This window comes from Pseudorca crassidens, chromosome 2, assembly GCF_039906515.1.
Source record: "Pseudorca crassidens isolate mPseCra1 chromosome 2, mPseCra1.hap1, whole genome shotgun sequence".
NCBI classification, from domain to species: Eukaryota; Metazoa; Chordata; class Mammalia; order Artiodactyla; family Delphinidae; genus Pseudorca; species Pseudorca crassidens.
Genome location: NC_090297.1, coordinates 55,483,963 through 55,502,174, shown reverse-complemented (window position 1 = coordinate 55,502,174; position 18,212 = coordinate 55,483,963). Strand labels below are relative to the sequence as shown.

Genomic DNA, 18,212 nt, shown 5'->3' with positions numbered 1-18,212 from the left:
GACAGAAAAACTATTGCTATTTTAATTGAAGATCCTATTATTACAAATTGATAGAAGATACTGTAGTGGACAAAGAACAAAAACAGACTGTATTTCCCCTACCCACACCGGCACACACATTGGTAAATTAAAAGAAACACGAAAAACAGAAACTAGTGAGAAAGCATAGGGAAAATTATTAATCTCTTTAACAATCATGGAAATTCAAAATTAAAGCAACAAGGTATATATATATATTTTTTTTGCGGTACGCGGGCCTCTCACTGTTGTGGCCTCGCCCGTTGCAGGGCACAGGCTCCAGACGCGCAGGCTCAGCGGCCATGGCTCACGGGCCCAGCCACTCCGCGGCATGTGGGATCTTCCCGGACCGGGGCACGAACCCATGTCCCCTGCATCGGCAGGCGGACTCTCAACCACTGCGCCACCAGTGAAGCCCAACAAGGTATATTTTTAAAACATTAAAGTTATAAACCATTTAAAATGTTAAAATGTCCATTGTTACAAAACCTAACATTGTGTACATTTTTTAGGGCAGTGTAAATTCATGGAAATTTCTTGGAAAGTGACTTGCCATTATGAATCTGTGAATCAAGAATCTAAAACTATGCAGTCTATTTGACTCAATAATTACATTTCTGTGAATCCCTCCTAAGGTATTATCTAAATATTATATATTTAATTATTATTTAGGTTATTTGCATGGAGAAAGTCATTAGTTATGAAACTTCTGTAGTAAGCATTTATAAGTAAAATGCTTATAAATTAAAATAAGTTTAAGGAAACATTTACAAAATTACATGTACACCATGATTATGCTTATATTAAAAATATCCCTAGTGAAAAAATAACTGCAAGAAAATCTGAGGTGATTTTGCCTCTCTTTTTTAGTTTCCAGAATTTTATGATTTGTACAGTGGTATTTTAGTTTAGTTTTGTTCGGTATACCTTTTTTAAAAAATATTTATTTATTATTTTATTTTGGCTGTGCTGAGTCTTAGTTGCAGCATGGGGGCTTCTTAGTTGTGGCATGTGGGATCTAGTTCCCTGACCAGGGATCGAACCTGGGCCCCCTGCATTGGGAGCGTGGAGCCTTACCCACTGCACCACCAGGGAAGTCTCTGGTATAACCTTTTTTTTTTTTTTAAATAAATTTATTTATTTATTTTTCGCTGTGTTGGGTATTCGTTGCTGTGTACAAGCTTTCTTTAGTTGTGGTGAGTGGGGGCTACTCTTCGTTGTGGTGCGCGGGCTTCTTATCGTTGTGGCTTCTCGCTGTGGAGCACGGGCTCTAGGCATGCAGGCTCAGTAGTAGTGGCACGTGAGCTCAGTAGTTGTGGCACGTGGGCTCAGTAGTTGTGGCACGTGGGCTCAGTAGTTGTGGCTTGCGGGCTTTAGAGCTCAGGCTCAGTAGTTGTGGTGCACGGGCTTAGTTGCTCCGCGGCACGTGGGATCTTCCCAGGCCAGGGCTCGAACCCATGTCCTTTGCATTGGCAGGCAGATTCTTAACAACTGCGCCACCAGGGAAGCCCACTGGTATAACCTTTTAAAGGCAAACCTCAGTGTTTGAATCTAATATATTTTCCCATTGTAATCTAGGAAACAGCTTTTGCAGAGAAAGACTGGTGAGCAGATGCTCTTTTGATGAAAATTTATGTGTGAAACCTATGTATGTATGATTGCTGGCTGGATGATTTTTTTTTAAGAGAATTTCCTAATAAGAGGCTTCTACTTCATTATATTTAGTTTGGTTCAGTTTGGATGAATATTTGTAGCAGATTGTAGGTTTCTTGCTACACATGACATGTTAGAAGGAGATAGGTTTATTCCTCCTTTTACACTGTTCTCTCTCTCCTGTATATTCCCTATAGAGTAACCTTTAAAAGCTTTTCTATTTTCAAACATAAAATTGAATTCCTCGCCCAATTTAGTTGGTGGCATCCTTGGTCAACTCGTCGACTAATTTAGAGAATTTGGGAATCATGTGAAATTCCTTCCTCTGCCTCAGCACCCAGATCTAAGCAGTCATCACCCACTGTCTATTCTATCTCCTCAGGTTTTTGACAACTTCTCAGTATCCCCCCCTGGTCCACTGCCTTAGATGTTGGTCTCATCACTTGCAGTTTGAAGTTCTACTATGTTATATGATTAATCTCCTTGCCCTCCAATCCATCTTCCACATTATCCCTATATTAGTGGTTCTCAAAGGGGATGATTTTTGTCTCCCAAGGCATATTTGGCAATATCTAAAGACATTTTTGGTTGTCATAAGTGGACCAGGTGGACTGGGGAGTTGAGGGGGAAGAGTGGAGGGTTGCTACTGGCATCTAGTAGTTAGAGGACAGAGATGTTGCTGAACATCCTACAGTGCACAGGACAGCAACCCTACCCCCCATAACAAAGAATTTTCTGGCCCCAAATATCAGTAGTGCTGAGGTTGAGAAACCCTGCCCTGGAGTGATTCTTCTCAAATAAAAATCTGCTTACATACCTCAAAAACACACTATTTATTTTGGGCAGAAGTTTTTGCATAAGGCCCTTCTTTTCTTATTCCCCAGTCACACAGCGTATACTTATTACTGCCTGAATGTGCCACTTTCTCCTTGGTTCCTGTAACCTACCTGCTACTTGTAGCTGCTTCTTTTATTTTCGGTTTCTTCAGGCTGGGTTTCATGGTTCTTCTCTTGATCACTTTTAGAAGAGCATGAATCATACTGAATGGTTGCTTATCTATCTCCTCCACTAAACTGTGAGCACCCAGAGGACAAGGAAACCATGCCCCATAGGATTAACAGAAACTGGTAACTAACAGAAATTCCTTAGCTTGTCTTAACAGCTTGCTAAAACCCCCCTCTGCATGTAGCCTGCCTTCACTGAGCAAGCCTTAATTATATTGTTGCAAATTGCATACCCTCCAAGCTTCCCATAGCCTGAACAGTAAGATGTTTGCCCAAGTTGTTTTCCAGGAACTTGGGGTCAGCTGAGTTTAGTTTGAGCTCCAGCTGGCTAAGACTGGTTGGGACCACTGACCCTAAAACTGGGTCTGTGCAAGTGTTCCATAAATAACCTTTTGAAGTCAGAGGGCCAACAACTGTACCCTCAGATCATGCCAAGTGCCTCCATTTTTGAACGTGCAGGCCATGAAGAAGCATGTAATTCAGATACTCCTGTGCAGGACCTGATTATCTCACCTTTCCCCATGCCTAAGACCACGCTGCTTCCTTATTTCTGAAATATCCCAAGCTCCTCCCCTTTGAGGAGGCAGATTTGAGATTTATTCTCCCATCTTCTTGCTTGGCTGCCTTGTGAATAAACCCTTTCTCTGCTGCACACCTTGGTGCCTCAGCATTTGCTTGCTGAGCTTCCGACAAACAAACGTGGTTCAGTAACATCAGGAACTGGGTCTTGTTTTTGGAATCTTCAGGACCCAGTGCAATGCCTGGTATAGTGGAATGGATCTGAACTCAACCAAGGACCTCTGCTCATTCCATTTCATGAGCCCCGCAAAGCAACCAGATTTGTTCTCGGGCTTTTCTGACTTTCATTTTTCTGTACCCTTTGCCTTACCTGAAATACTGTTCTTTCATGTTTCAGTCTCCACTCATATCACTCCCACCTGTTCCTTAAGGCCCAGCTTGATTAAAAAAAAAAAATCACAATAACTTACTAAGTCCACCACTTGTGTCAGGCCTGGCATTACCTTAGTTCACTTTTGGCATAGTCTTTATGAGGAAGGTATTATCCCAATTTCACAGGTGAAGAAAATAATGCAAACAGCCTTGAGTGGCAGGTGAGGCAAGACATTCACTCAAACACCCACAAGGTAGGCAGCTGGACTGACCTTCCCCACTTGATTCTCTTTTCTTCTCTGTTATCTTTGCTGTTTCCTTCCAGAAGACACCCTAGAGATTGTTTAGTCTGCCCCTCAACTCTTTTTTTTTTTTGCCCCTCAACTCTTATGAGTAAACTGTGAACTGTTTAGGGCAGGGGTCCTCAAACATCCCTCCACACACACACAGCAGGAGGTGAGAGGCGAGTGAGTGAAGCTTCATCTGCGGCTCCCCATCGCTTGCATTACCGCCTGAACCATTCCCCCCTCCCCCCGCAAGTGGAAAAATTGTCTTCCACAAAACCGGTCCCTGGTGCCAAAAAGGTTGGGGTCCGCTGGTTTCGGGTAACACGGGTGGTTAATGGTGGGAGCCAGAACTAAACCCCAGAATTCCAGATTCGAATGCGCTTCTCACGCACCACGTACCACACCCAGCACTTGCTCCATGTGAAGTAAGCTGCCAGTAACTCTTCAAGTGTCCAGGAATCCTCCAGCAGGGTTGGTGGAGTCAGGGCACATGGGGAAGCCTCAGTGAGCAGTGAACCGAGCTGCAGAAATCTGATCACGCATAGCTTAGGCAGATTCTCATCCAAGGATTTCCGGGGAGAAGGCGCTGGAGTATTTTAAGCATGGGGGTGAGCGGAACACATTTGAATTTTTAAAAGCTCACTTTGTAGAATTAATTGGAGACTGGATTGAATACAGAGTGACAACTTAAGAGATGTTTGTGGTCCTTCAGATGAGAGATGGTGGCAGCTAGGATCATGTTGTCGGAACACTTAGAGAAACAAATGGACTGGAGACATATTTAGGAAGTAAAATCACCATGATTTGGTCGTAGACTGCCTATGAGGTATGAATCTGGCTATAGTGTGACCTTAACTAAGATAATTAAGACTTGTTTCCTCAAAGATAAAAGGAAGATAAAACCTACTTTGAGGGATTATTAGTAAAAAATGAAAATCGCTGGACACACATTAGATATCAACAAATGTTTTTATTAGTATTTATAAGTTTTTAAAAAACTTCTAAGACCTTGAAATACAGAATGGGTTGGACGTGAAGTAACCTGTTAACGTTGGAAGGTTAATTTCTTAAGTTCCTATTACTCTCATGCTTCACAAGCTCATCTCTTGCTCGGTGGCAAAAAGGGGCAGAGGACTGTGAGAAATGCATCGCAGTGCACAAAGATATGGTGAAGGGCACTCCAAATTCGAGACGGGTAAACCTATGGCCAAATCCTGACAATTTCACTTTCTGCGCTCGCAGATCTCTCATTCTTGCATTGCTGTTTCTAGAATACGTGCTGAAAAGAAGCGAGTGAGGGCTGGGGGAGTGAGAGAAGCCGCATGGGGGCGGGGCGCGAAGGCTAGAGGCGCTGGGTCCTGCGCGGAGGCGGTGCCGCCGCCTCCGCCTTCACCGCGGTCCCCGCCCCCCTTTCCGGGGGCAGCCGCGCGTGACATCACGGGGAGGCGGGACCGGCCGCGCGGTGGTAGGCGGGGCCAGCCGCGGGGCGAGGCGGGAGGCGGTTAGCGCAGGCCGCGGCGGCCGTGGAGTAGCAAGCAGCCGCAGACTGCCGAGCCTAGCGCCCCAGCCCTGGTAGCCCACCCTGCGTCCCCTCCTCAGACCCCGGTGCGTGTACGCTGGGGCTCTGGGGGGCTGGCCGCTTAGGGAGCGGGCCGCCCGACCCTGACCCGCGCAGTGACCCGGAGCCCCCTGGCCCAGGCGCACACGGAAGTGGTGAGTGTCACCGACTGGAGGTAGAGAAGCCTGCGGCGCCCGGAGGCTAGGGGCGGGGAGCCGGGCGCTGGCGGGAGGCGCGGCCGCCGCTCTGGGGCCTCGCGCGTCGCGCACCCGGGGCCGCTCCTCGAGCGTGGCTCTGGACCTGGGGGCCGGGCCGGGGCGGGGTGGGGGCGAGCGGGCAAGGCGGGGGATTTCCAGCTGAGAGGAGACGGCCGGTGCCGGGAGGTCGGGGGCCGGGGGCCCCAGGCCCGAAGGGGAAAGGTTAAGGCTCGCTGCCCCCTCCCCCAGAGCGCACACCAAGTTTTCATCAACAAGCCTGGGACGCGCTGACATCCTGTTTATACCACCCTGAGATACAGGCGCGGGCTTGAGGTTTGACGTCCCTCGCTGTTGCACCGAGAACTTGACCGCCAGCCCTCTGACAGAATTGCCGGGGAGCGGAAGGAGGATTTTTCAGGCCTCAGGACGGATGCTGAGCGTCTTAGCCATTTGACTTCTTTGCCATCTCAGCGAGGGAAAGTTTCTGGGATTTGGGGCCCAGTTTGGGGCAGGGGGGCGTCTGGGGACTCAGGAGACGCCCCCTTTCCTTTTAGGTTCTGTTGGGACACTGGCCCCAGGTAGCGGGCGGAAAGTCTGAAAGACGCTCACTGGGCGAGATGGCCAGGGAAGAGGAACAGTGAGAGCGAGCCACTCGGGGAATTGCGAGCCCTGCTGTAAAGGGACTAGTAACCGAAACTGGGGCTGGTCTCTGGCTCCTTGTGTAACTCCTCAGACCCCATCCGCACGCCGTCGCCAAGCATCAGAGGGAGACGTCGCTTTAGCAGGACTAGTAAACACCCCTCTCAGGTCACTCCCCTAGGTTCCAGGGATGTGGGCGCCTTGGATGTGTTTACCGAGGAACTTCTCTAGGGGACTAGATAAAGGGTATGATTATTGCCAGGTGTTTGTGCACATTTTTTTGTTTTTTTGATTGTATATTCTTTGCGAATTCTTGTGTGTCCATGGGAAAGAGGATCCCATCCTCCGTGCCACTTCTCTTAATACGTGGCTGTGAGCTGTCTTATGCCCCTGGTTGGATACATGCTGTTGACTTTTTTTTTTTTTTTTTAAGAGTGCAGGGCTTTTTTCTCAGTGGCAGGAGTTTACAGCTGTATAAAATTGTTATTACTTTTTTGGGGGGAGGAAAGCATTAAAAACCTGACATAGTTAAGTGATGAGTATAATGCAGAAACAACTAGATGTGATCATGGAGTGTTTGATTGTTGGCTATTTTTTTTTTTCAGAAAAAAGATTTGAGTTATGGGCATTTACACAGTGGAAAAAATTTTTAAGATGAACATTTTATATTGATTACATTTTTGTTCCTCTCTTTCCGAAACTCCATTTTTGTTGTTTCTGCCTTTGCTTTGGGTGACTGATGTTTTTCAAGACCAGGCAGTCGTTTTTATTGAAGGATCAATGTGTTCTTTTGTACTTTGTGGTGAAGGTTAATGGAGGCTACAAGGGTACCAGACACTTTGGGTACAATATGCATTGTAATATGGAGAAAATGTCTCCTATGTATAGATCCAGATCACATTTAAAGACGCAGGTACCTGCGTGATTGTGGACATTATGAATAGGAATAGTCACAACCTCTTTAACTTTGCATGTCATATTAACTAAGCACTTACACCGTATCTTAGTTTCTCTAAATAGCTACAAAAATGTATTTTTTTAATACTAGGATTGCAGTGTGACACTCCATGTTGAATAAAGCCAGTTTAGTTTCCCTATTCCACAGTATACTAATTGCTTATTATTATTGGGAAGTGATGATAGAGGGTGAATAAACTATACATACATAGACAAAATAATTCAAACATTTCCCGAAATATAACTACATTTCAATTTGTTGTAATTTAGTCAGTCTTAATAGCAATTTGGCTGATGTTCTATATGTACTTGTAATTATCTTTCTGATCAATTGGTATCTACCTTTTACAGATGTAAGTTGTTAAGGGGAATTAGCTTGCAAAATGTTTTCAATTCAAGCGTTTGCTAAAAAGCTGGTAGAAAGTAAGGAATTTTGAGGGCAAAGTTGCTTTTTCAGGAAGAGACTCATTAAATGGCATGAAGAAATTTAAGCTGAGTGCTTTTAAATGGGATAGTGAGGTCTGCCAGTTTAGATTCTGGGTTCACAAACACTAGTGGTTTCAACTGCAGACCACAGATTCTAATAATGTTTTGAAGTTATCACTTAGTTTCTTCTGAGTAGCTGGAAGTAACACATATATTTGGACAGAAACCCAGCTGGAGCAGGTATTGAGAATGTATAGGTTTATACCCATTTTAATAGAGTGGACACTAAGGTACAACTGCATTAATAAGGTTTATTAACAAAGACCAAGGTCTGTTTTCCGACTCCTCTGTTGTGTTTCCTCCCCCCACACACATTATTTTATATATCTTTATTATGTATATACTTATGTTCTAATGAGGTCATATGCTTTTAGAAGATTTATCATCTGAGATGTGAGTATTTATTTACAAGGAAGTTTTTCTTGTTCATTTCCACATTTAAAAAAATTGTTTTAAGTGGATAGGGAGTTGATTAATTACTGAATCTTGCTGAGCAAGCAGCTTCTGATGGTCTGACTTATGGTGGTACAGTGTTCTGTGGAGCCTTATCATAGAATAAAGATGCCAGAAAGAACCTCGCAGATTCTTTTAGACCAGTGTTCCTCAGCTGGGTGTGATTGTGCACCCAAGGAGATATTTGAGGTTTATGGAGACATTTTTGATTGTTAGAACTGTGGGGGCGGGGTGGGGTTGAGAGGAGGCAGTGTTACTGGCATCCAGTGGGTAGAGGCCAAGGATGCTGCTCAACAGCCTACGATGCACGGTGCAGCCGCCTACGATGCACGGTGCAGCCGCCTACAGCAAAGAATTATTTGGCTCAAAATATCAATAGTGCTGGTCTTGAGAAATCCTGTTTTGGAATGCCAGGTGGGTAACGAGAAGATCCTGGCTTCTGTCATGGCAAGCTGCTTCACTTCAGGCCCCTATTTTCTTCATCTGTAAAATGAAAATAAAAATATCCATCTTGGCAATCTCACGAAGCTGTTGGGAAAAACTAGGTAAATGATGGAAACTGAAGTGCTATGCAAATTATAACTATAACTATTGTGAAGACTTTTTTTTTTATTGAAGTATAGTTGATCTACAGTGCTGTGCCAGTCTCTGCTGTGCAGCAAAGTGACTCAGTGATACACATAGAGACATGCTTTTTTACATTCTTTCCCATTATGGTTTATCACAGGATATTGAATATAGTTCCCTGTGCTATACAGTAGGACCTTGTTGTTTATCCATGCTATATATAGTAGTTTACATCTGCTAATTCTAAACTCCCAGTCCTTCCCTCCCCCCTCCCCCTCGGCAACCACAAGTCTGTTGTCAGTAAGACACGATTTTTTAAAACCAAATGAATTGTTATATATACTGGTCGTTGAGGAGGAAAGGGGTTGAGGCAGTATGTTGAATGCCAAGATTGGATGGTTTGGTGTTACTGAATTCTTTGTTATTCATTTTTTTGGGTAGAGGAATTATTTAATGTAGTTATGTAATTATTAGAACATAAATTTTTTAACTTTTTTTTTTTTTTTTTTTTTTTTTGCGTTACGTGGGCCTCTCACTGTTGTGGCCTCTCGCGTTGCGGAGCACAGGCTCCGGATGCACAGGCTCAGCAGCCACGGCTCATGGGCCCAGCCGCTCCGCGGCATGTGGGATCCTCCCGGACCGGGGCACGAACCTGTGTCCCCTGCATCGGCAGGCGGACTCTCAACCACTGCGCCACCAGGGAAGCCCAACTGTTTTTTTTTAAACATAAAGATTATTTTCTCACTATAATGAGGGAAAACTCATAAAAAAATTAGAACATAGAGGAAAGTAGAAAGCACAGGAGAAGAGTCATCCCTGGTCTACTCCCTTTTCCATTTAAGGACAATAACGTTCTTAGCAATTTCTTTTCTGTTAGAGTCATTTATATTGGAAGAAGAGTTAACGATGAAAAAAGCGGCAGTAGTGACCAAGGAAGGTGCTGTTTGTTTCTATGCCCTTCATTTTCTCTTTTCTAATAAATATGATGTACGGGCAGTTACATTATAGGAAACATTAGAGGAATTGGTTCACTATTTTTATACTTTGCGGGCTAACCTCCAAGCCGTGTTCTTGTTTGGCATGTTGTTTCCTCTCTGCTTCTTGCTCTCCCCTGAATTCAGCTAGGTGTGCCACTATTGCTTCCTGTCCCGAAACCCTATGGTAACATGGGCTTTTAAACAGCTGCCATGTTGAAATGACCGGGTTTCTGGGGCAGGAAACTACTTCCTGTGAGTATTCTTTCCTCTGAAGTGCACCAGCTTTTTTGGCAGTTTGAGGCAACAAGAAAGCGTAAAACTTTAAGTTCATTTCTGTGGTATATTTACTTCTGAGGTTTTATGATCTGTGATTCTTAACAGCTGGCAGCGGGCACACATTTTTCCTTGGTGTTCTATGAGTAAACTGCCGATCCTGAGGCAAGACCTGCTTTAGAAGCAAAACGAAAATTTCTTTAAGTCTACTCTAGGCAGAAGACAGAGCTGGTCTTTGTTCAGATATTTTTAATCTGTGGTAACTGAATTTACTTACCAGTAATATTCACACAGCATTTTGTTCATCCATTTATTCATTCAGTAAATACTTTTTGAGCTCCTGCTATGAGTCTCAGGGAGTGAATAAACAGAACAAAACAGGCAAAAATCCTGCTTTTATAGAGTTTACAGTCTAGTGGAAGACCCTTGAGCCTGTTCAGAGTTTCTCAGTTGCAGGTTATACACGGCAGCCACTGTGACTAGAGCAGGGTACTGAGAGGCAGCAGAAGGAGGTAGGGCTGGACGTTCAGGATGGGGCCAGACTGTGAAGACTGCACAAGTCCGTGAACAGTGTGAGGTCAGGGACTGTGACCTGTGTTGAACGAATGAACCGGGAAGATGGGAAGCCATTCACAGTTTTTGAGCTCAAGAATAACATCATTAAAAAATGCAACAGCTGTGAAGCACTGACAGTTCTATAAAGGGTCAGCTTCATTTGACCATTGTGCAACTCTTCATCCTCCCCATCACAGAAAACATTCCTTACTTATCCACCACTTATCAACTGTTAGAAGGCTACTAGGAAATAGAAAATGCTTAGCCAAAATAGATGTCATGAAGTCTGTATATGCTTTCCTTATAGTAGAGTAAAACTTATTTTTGGTTTGCTTTTAATTTATAAAGGATTTGTAGACAATCTACCTAACTGGTTTTCAAGTCAATAGGGGATTAAATACAAAAAACACAAGAGATGGGAATTGTTAAGAGGATGAATACAGGAAGGAACATTCTCTGAGGCAGGCAGTGTTAATTTTTATATTGGAAGTGAATGAGGAGAGGTTTATGAAAAGCAGAGCCATAACTCAAAAAGTGAAGCACCTTGGGTGGGGCCATTTAGTGGAGGGGCGAATGCCATCGTAAATACCTTAGCGTATTGAAGGTGTCACTTTCACAGTACAGTACAGTAATTGGTGTTGATAATGACCAGTCCATTAAGAAGAGAAGAGGTCAAGTTGTGGAGCATGATGGAAATGAGGCCATATAGTTCTGGACTCTAGCAGAAAAGGGCAGCCTGAGGGCTTGGGAGGTGTGCAAGTGGTGGGCAGAGGTGGGGGTGGAGTAAGAAGCTGCAGTCAGGATTGCGACAGGACAGGCTTGAAGAAGAGGTTTTCTTCAGTGTTAAAACCCAGTGAGGAATCTTTGCTTCACAGAAGGAGCTTTCATTCTTCAGGGTAAGTGATTGGAGAGATCTGCAAGAGGAGGCTGCCTCTGCAAAACTTAAAAAGGGGAGCTGTGGCTATCTGCGGAGAAGGGGGTAACAGCTGGAACCCACCAGTTGGGGTGGTGCGGGGGACTAAATCAGGTCAACTAAATTACGCCTCTAGATGGTACACAGACTGATTTACTGTAGATTAGTCTTGTTTTTCATAATCTGTGTTTTTGGAAGCTCTGGAGCTGGACTGTTGGTTTGATCCTAGCTGTAAGAACGTGGGCAAGTTATGCCTGTTTCCTTATCCATAAAATGAAGATAAGATAGTACCTACCTCTAAAATTGTTTTGAGGATTGAGTGACTACACCTAAATACACCTAACGATTTTGGAATGGTGCCAGGTACATGTTGTGAGCTAAACATTTGTTAGCACGTGCGCTCTCTTTTTTTTCCTCCTTCTGATTGGTGAGTATGCTTTGTGTTAAAAACAAAGAGCTCAGATTATATTCAGAATGCCTTAAGATGGTAGGGAAGTGTGACCCACTAAATGCAAAACAAAGAGTAGCTGATACATTCTATATTACAAAGGCTTCAGTTAGAAATGGATAAGTCAAAAACATTTAGGCACCTAAAGAAGGCAGTTTCTCAAATCTAGAAGAGATATAGACCGCACCAGGGTGGTAGGTAAGTTATTTTTAAGAAAAAATGAGAAACAAAGTGTTTTTAATTTTACTTTAAATGCCATCCAAGGTATATAATTTGGTAGGAATGTACTAGACTTCCCAGGAAAGTCAGTACTGTGTTGCTCTCCCTGATTAAGTTTACTTAGCGAGCGGTGAGCTGTTGGCAGAAAGGCACAGGCATACCTGTTTGTAAAATGGTGTCTTTAGAGTTGTGTGGAAATTTAAAATCTTATAAATCAGATAATATGCTATGGAGTTTTGCTGTTTAATGAATTATAAAAGTGTAAGAGAACTCTTAAATATATGTTGTTTCCCCTGAATGCTGTTTTATTAGTTCCTTTTTCCATGTATGTGTTGCATTTTCCTAAAACAAGATTTACCCCAAATATAAAATTGTACAAAAAGCTGGTCCTTCCTCCTAGTCATATTTTGAATATATCTGTAGTTCTTTCTTAGTAATGTTTATGTTGCATTTATTCATATTCTCAAGAACAGTAGTTGTCATGTGGTTGGAAAAGAGCTCTTGATGATAGTCTCATCCCATGTGCTTTGATACCAAAGACGTTAGCTGTCTCTTTTCCTTGTCTTTCTATTTGAGAAGGAAAATAACAGTAGAACTCCCTAATTTTTATTGGGTGGGGGGGTGCAGTAGGTAGGGAAGTCCAGCTCAAATAGTGAACAGGCTGACCTGTAGGTATTTAAAAGAATAAATTTAGGTCTATTAATTTCAGGTACATTAATTCAGACAAGTTCGAATGTATAAAGTGGGAATAGATAAGAACAATTTGTAATTAATGCAACTCTTGTTTTTAATGGTGTTTTAAAGGGCTTAAGGGTATTAGAACTGACAACAGTTCATTCAGTTAAGCACAATTATATCTGCAGGCTTATTTGCACAGTTAATTAAGCTCAACTGTAGCAAGGCTGTAAATTATAGCAATTTTTTTCAATTAGTAGAATTTAAAATAATCTTTTATGTTATGGTGAGAGAAAAGACAGAAGAAAAATATCAGGGAGAAAACAATCTACCAAATGTATATTTTCCGAGTGAAAAATCTTGTTATTAAACTAGTTTAATTGATCACACACAGGGAGGCAGACAGATGTGACTCATACAGTAAAGAAGTGCACTGGATGTTTGGATGTTTTGCCAGGTACACCTGCAAACCCATTTTAGGGCTAGTTCACAAAGTACAGACTTAAAAAAGGAAGATGCTTAATGCCTAAATTTAATATTCTGAACGATTTTGTTCCAGTAAAGCCATCTGTAAAACTTTAGGCAGGTCTGCTAATCACTGTATATCAGTTACCTAATTGGGAAAACCATTTGATGTTTGGTGGTATCTCCAAAACACCCCATCTCAGTTGGTCAGAAGTAGGAAGGGGAGGTCAGAGGAAGCCAGACTGGCCTGAACGTAAATTGTAAGCCTACTTGATGTGGATTTGTGAAGTAGGCCACTTGGGATGCACAAACTGGCTGAGACAAAAACGCTCTCAGGTTTTCATGTTCATTCCATTATGTAACAGTTATCTGTAGATTGCATATTACGTGAGAACAAGACGGTCCTGATTTCTGCCCTCAGAAGGTTCCTTGCTACTGGAAGACAATAACTCAACAATTATTCAACTGTTTGTTTTAATTATGCTGAGTACCTGGAGAGATGTCTTAGTTTGGTATAAAGCAGAGGTGGGGGGCAGTAAGAAGAGGGGGTCTTTGTGACACATTTTTTTTTTTACATTGGAGTCTGAAGGGTGAAGGAGTTAGCCAGGCTAAGAGAGTGAGGAGCCTGTTAGCGCAGGCTCACAGCGTGCGCAAAGGATCTGAGGTGGAACCAACACTGCAGCTGGAGCAGAGAGGACCGAGAGGCAGGCTGGTGAGGTCAGACTTGAGTCACTGTATGAAAAACAGAAGGATCCCCCCACCCCTACCACACCGGGAGCACCTCTGCCCCCTCTGCTGCCAAATGCCTTGAAAGCCTTACTTCCTCCCACTCACTCATTCTTTAACCCTTTGCAACCTGACTGCCACCTCCACACACTTGAGACTTATTCTTTGAGGTCACCAGTGACTTTTTGCTGTCATACTTAGGCCTTTTTTCTGTGCTTGTTATCTAAAGCATTTGATGCTGCTAAACACCCCCTTCCTGTCTGGCTTCTGAGACACAATACTTCTCTCCTTTCTGTCTGTGTCTTTGCTCTCTTCTCTTTGGTGTCTTCTCTTCCTCTCCTCTCTCGCCGCCCCCAATACAGACTTTCCTAAAGGTTCTGAGAACGGCAGATCTTATTTATTCCTAGAACTGTGCAGATGACCTGCTTTCACCTGTGCTCCAGTTGTCCCTTTTATTCATATTTCTTCTTCTGCACTCCCTACCTCCCCTAATACCAGCTGAGCAGCTTTAGGCACTGGCCAAGGCACTGGGGACACAGTGGGGAACAAGAGGCAGGGCCCTGTTCTTAAGGGGCCAACATTCTAAGATGTTAAACTTGGCGATAAATAGGTGCTGTTACGTGCGATAAAGAAAATTAAGTATGGTAATTGGTAGAGAATGCTTAGGTGGGTGGGAGAGGGGCTACCTCTGAGGAGATGACATTTGGGCTCAGACCTGAATGATGGATGATGAGCAGGAGCCAGCTCATGCCATGACCTGGAGGAAGAGTACCAGGCAGGGAGCAGCAGGTGCCGAGGCCCCACAGTGGGATGATCTTTCCATTTCATCTGGGCTCCCTTACCTGCATGTCTTGTTGACACCTCCCATTTAACTGCTCCAGAATTAATATCATCTCTTTTTCTGACCCAGCCAACCCAGTGGATGATTTCTCTGTTCCTCTTAGTACTATCTCTGTTCACCACCATCAGAACCAGTGGTCAGAAAACTTTTCCTGTAGAGAGGAAGACAGTAAATATTTTCGGCTTTGAGGATCATGCCACTCTGTGACAACTCCACAGTTCTGCCACTGCAGAACTAAAGCAGACATTGACAACGTGTAAACCAACAAGTGTAGCTGTGTTCCAGGGGAACTTTACGTACGGACGTTGACATTCGAGTTTCCACTTGTCACAAAATATTATTTTTTCCCCAACCACTTAAAAATGTAAAAATTTGTATAGCTTCCTGGCTGTACAAAACATGCAAGAGGCCAGATTTGGCACGTGGGCCCAAGTTTGCTGACCCCTGCCTTAGGTCATCTTGGTTTCTCGCCCTGCTGCGCCCCTCCCGCACCCCCTCCGTCCCCCAGTCCAGCAGTCTGCCAGGCCCTCTCAGTGCTCCCTCCCAGCGTGTGGCTTTTTTGTCTTCTCGCCATTCCCTGCCTCTGACCTAGCTTTTCTTTACCTGGGGGATCACAGTAATCTCCAGCCTAGGCTCCCTGCTTCCAGCCTTTCCCTCCAGTCTGTCCTCCATACAGACATTGGATAATCTTCCTGCAGCTTGACTCAGGTCACAGAATTTCCCTGACCGCAGCCTTTGGAAGCCCCACAGAAAACAGTCCAAATTCCACCTTACTGTAGTATTCCAGGCTCCTTGTCATAAGATTTCAACTTTTCAGCTTATTCTCCCATTTCTCTCCTTCTGTGCCAAAGTAGATTGTTCACTATTTTGCATTTGTGCCTCAGACATTCCTCATATTTTTCTGCCTCCTCCTCCTCCACGGACTTTGCCCGTGCCTCATGCTCTCTATCTGTTACAATTCTGTAGCTTTCAAGGCCCCTTCAAATGTCCCTGTTCTCTCCGCCCCAGCCCCCAACAAGAGGCATGTGTATACTTAGTGCTTCAGTGGTGTGTGATCCTCTTTTCTAGGGCATTGTCTTCTGCCTTGTGCTTCAATTCCTTTGTAGACTTCCCTCCACTGTGCAGTCCCAAGGTTCTTGAGGACAGGGACTTATTCATTGTAATATCCCCTTTCACAGAAGATACATGGGTTATTATTGAGTAAATGCTAAATCCTCTGTATACAATTTGTAGAGGTTCAAAGTGGGAACTTTTTTTTTTTTTCGGTACGCGGGCCTCTCACTGTTGTGGCCTCTCCCGTTGCGGAGCACAGGCTCCTGACGCGCAGGCTCAGCGGCCATGGCTCACGGGCCCAGCCGCTCCGCGGCATGTGGGATCCTCCCGGACCGGGGCACAAACCCGTGTCCCCTGCATCAGCAGGCGGACTCTCAACCACTGCGCCACCAGGGAAGCCCTGGGAACATTTTTACTAGAAGGAGTTTGGCCAAATTAAATCCTTGATTCTTATATAAAGTAGTACAGTTTTGTGAATGATCACCAAGTATTTTGGAAGACTATGGTGGTATTTTTCGTCCTGTCAGTGGCTTAAATAAATAAGTTTAGGCAAATTTTTGATGTTCCTCTTCAGGAATTTATATGTTTCCTTTTATAAAAAAGAAAAAGAGAAAGACTGTTCTGTAAATCATAATGTTTCCTTGCCCGAAAACTCGAGGCCAAGTTATTTGCTTATTTTAGGTTGCTATTCATTTTTCTTACAGTGATCTCCCTGCCTCAGTCTCCCACCAGATCACTTTTCACATGTATTAAGTCCTCCTTTTAATGAATGGTTCTGTTTTGTAAGTCTTATATATTTATATGAGTAGCCCCAACTTATATTTTGGTGAGAAATAGAAATTTAAATAATAAATAGTAGGCCCTTGATTTACCCAACCTGAGGTGACACCAAGATGGTAAATATCTTGAAAGGAGCAGGAAAAAAAGGCTCTGAGGCAATATGGGAATCATGATGTGGGTTTGGTGGAAAATGAGAAAAGCACTTTCTCAATCTTCTGGTGAACTTGTGCTTGGAGTAGCTTTCAGGTTTGTGGGATGTGTAGCACATCTTGTCCAATGGGAAGGAGAGGGAGCAAGAGGATGAGACTCAAGATTAGGCAGCTTTCCTCTAATAAGAGTTTGATAGTGTCTGGTCTTACATTTAGGTCTTTAATCCATTTTGAGTTTATTTTTGTGTATGGTGTTAGGGAATGTTCTAATTTCATACTTTTACATGTACCTGTCCAGTTTTCCCAGCACCACTTATTGAAGATGCTGTCTTTTCTCCACTGTATATTCTTGCCTCCTTTATCAAAGATAAGGTGACCAGGGCTTCCCTGGTGGCACAGTGGTTGAGAGTGCACCTGCCGATGAAGGGGACACGGGTTTGTGCCCCAGTCTGGGAAGATCCCACATGCCGCAGAGTGGCTGGGCCTGTAAGCCATGGCCGCTGAGCCTGCGCGTCCGGAGCCTGTGCTCCGCAACAGGAGAGGCCACAACAGTGAGAGGCCCTCGTACTGCAAAAAAAAAAAAAAAAATAAGGTGACCATATGTGCATGGGTTTTTCTCTGGGCTTTCTATCCTGTTCCATTGATCTATATTTCTGTTTTCGTGCCAGTACCATACTGTCTTGATAACTATAGCTTTGTAGTATAGTCTAAAGTCAGGGAGCCTGATTCCTCCCGCTCCAATTTTCATTCTCAAGATTGCTTTGGCTATTCGGGGTCATTTGTGTTTCCATACAAATTGTGAAATTTTTTGTTCTAGTTCCGTGAAAAATGCCAGTGGTAGTTTGATAGGGATTGTATTGAATCTGTAGATTGCTTTGGGTAGTAGAGTCATTTTCACAATGTTGATTCTTCCAATCCAAGAACATGGTATACATCTCCATCTATTTGTATCATCTTTAATTTCTTTCATTAGTGTCTTACAATTTTCTGCATACAGGTCTTTTGTCTCCTTAGGTAGGTTTATTCCTAGATATTCTGTTCTTTTTGTTGCAATGGTAACAAACTCTTAGAGGAAGACATAGGCAGAACATTCTATGACATAAATCATAGCAAGATCCTTTTTAACCCACCTCCTAGAGAAATGGAAATAAAAACAAAAATAAACAAATGGGACCTAATGAAACTTCAAAGCTTTTGCACAGCAAAGGAAACGATAAACAAGACCAAAAGACAACCCTCAGAATGGGAGAAAATATTTGCAAATGAAGCAACTGACAAAGGATTAATTTCCAAAAGTTACAAGCAGCTCAATAACAAAAAAACAAACAACCCAATCCAAAAATGGGCAAAAGACCTAAAGAGACATTTCTCTAAGGAAGATATACAGATTGCCAACAAACACATGAAAGAATGCTCAACATCATTAAT

At 43.5% G+C, this 18,212-nt stretch overlaps 1 protein-coding gene across 4 annotated transcripts in view; it reads left to right on the top strand.

Moving 5' to 3' along the window:
* JAK1 (Janus kinase 1) overlaps nt 1-18,212 on the top strand; it is a 155,633-nt gene that overhangs the window by 10,613 nt on the left and 126,808 nt on the right. For 2 of the 4 annotated variants that reach the window (XM_067726416.1, XM_067726418.1), the window contains exon 1: nt 5,333-5,566. The exons of 1 other annotated variant lie outside the window; for it this stretch is intronic. The gene's annotated coding sequence lies outside the window, so the exon portion shown is untranslated. Of the gene's footprint in view, nt 1-4,344; nt 4,462-5,332; nt 5,567-18,212 lie in introns of those variants that run through there. One more of the 4 variants, XM_067726419.1, reaches the window with a different exon arrangement.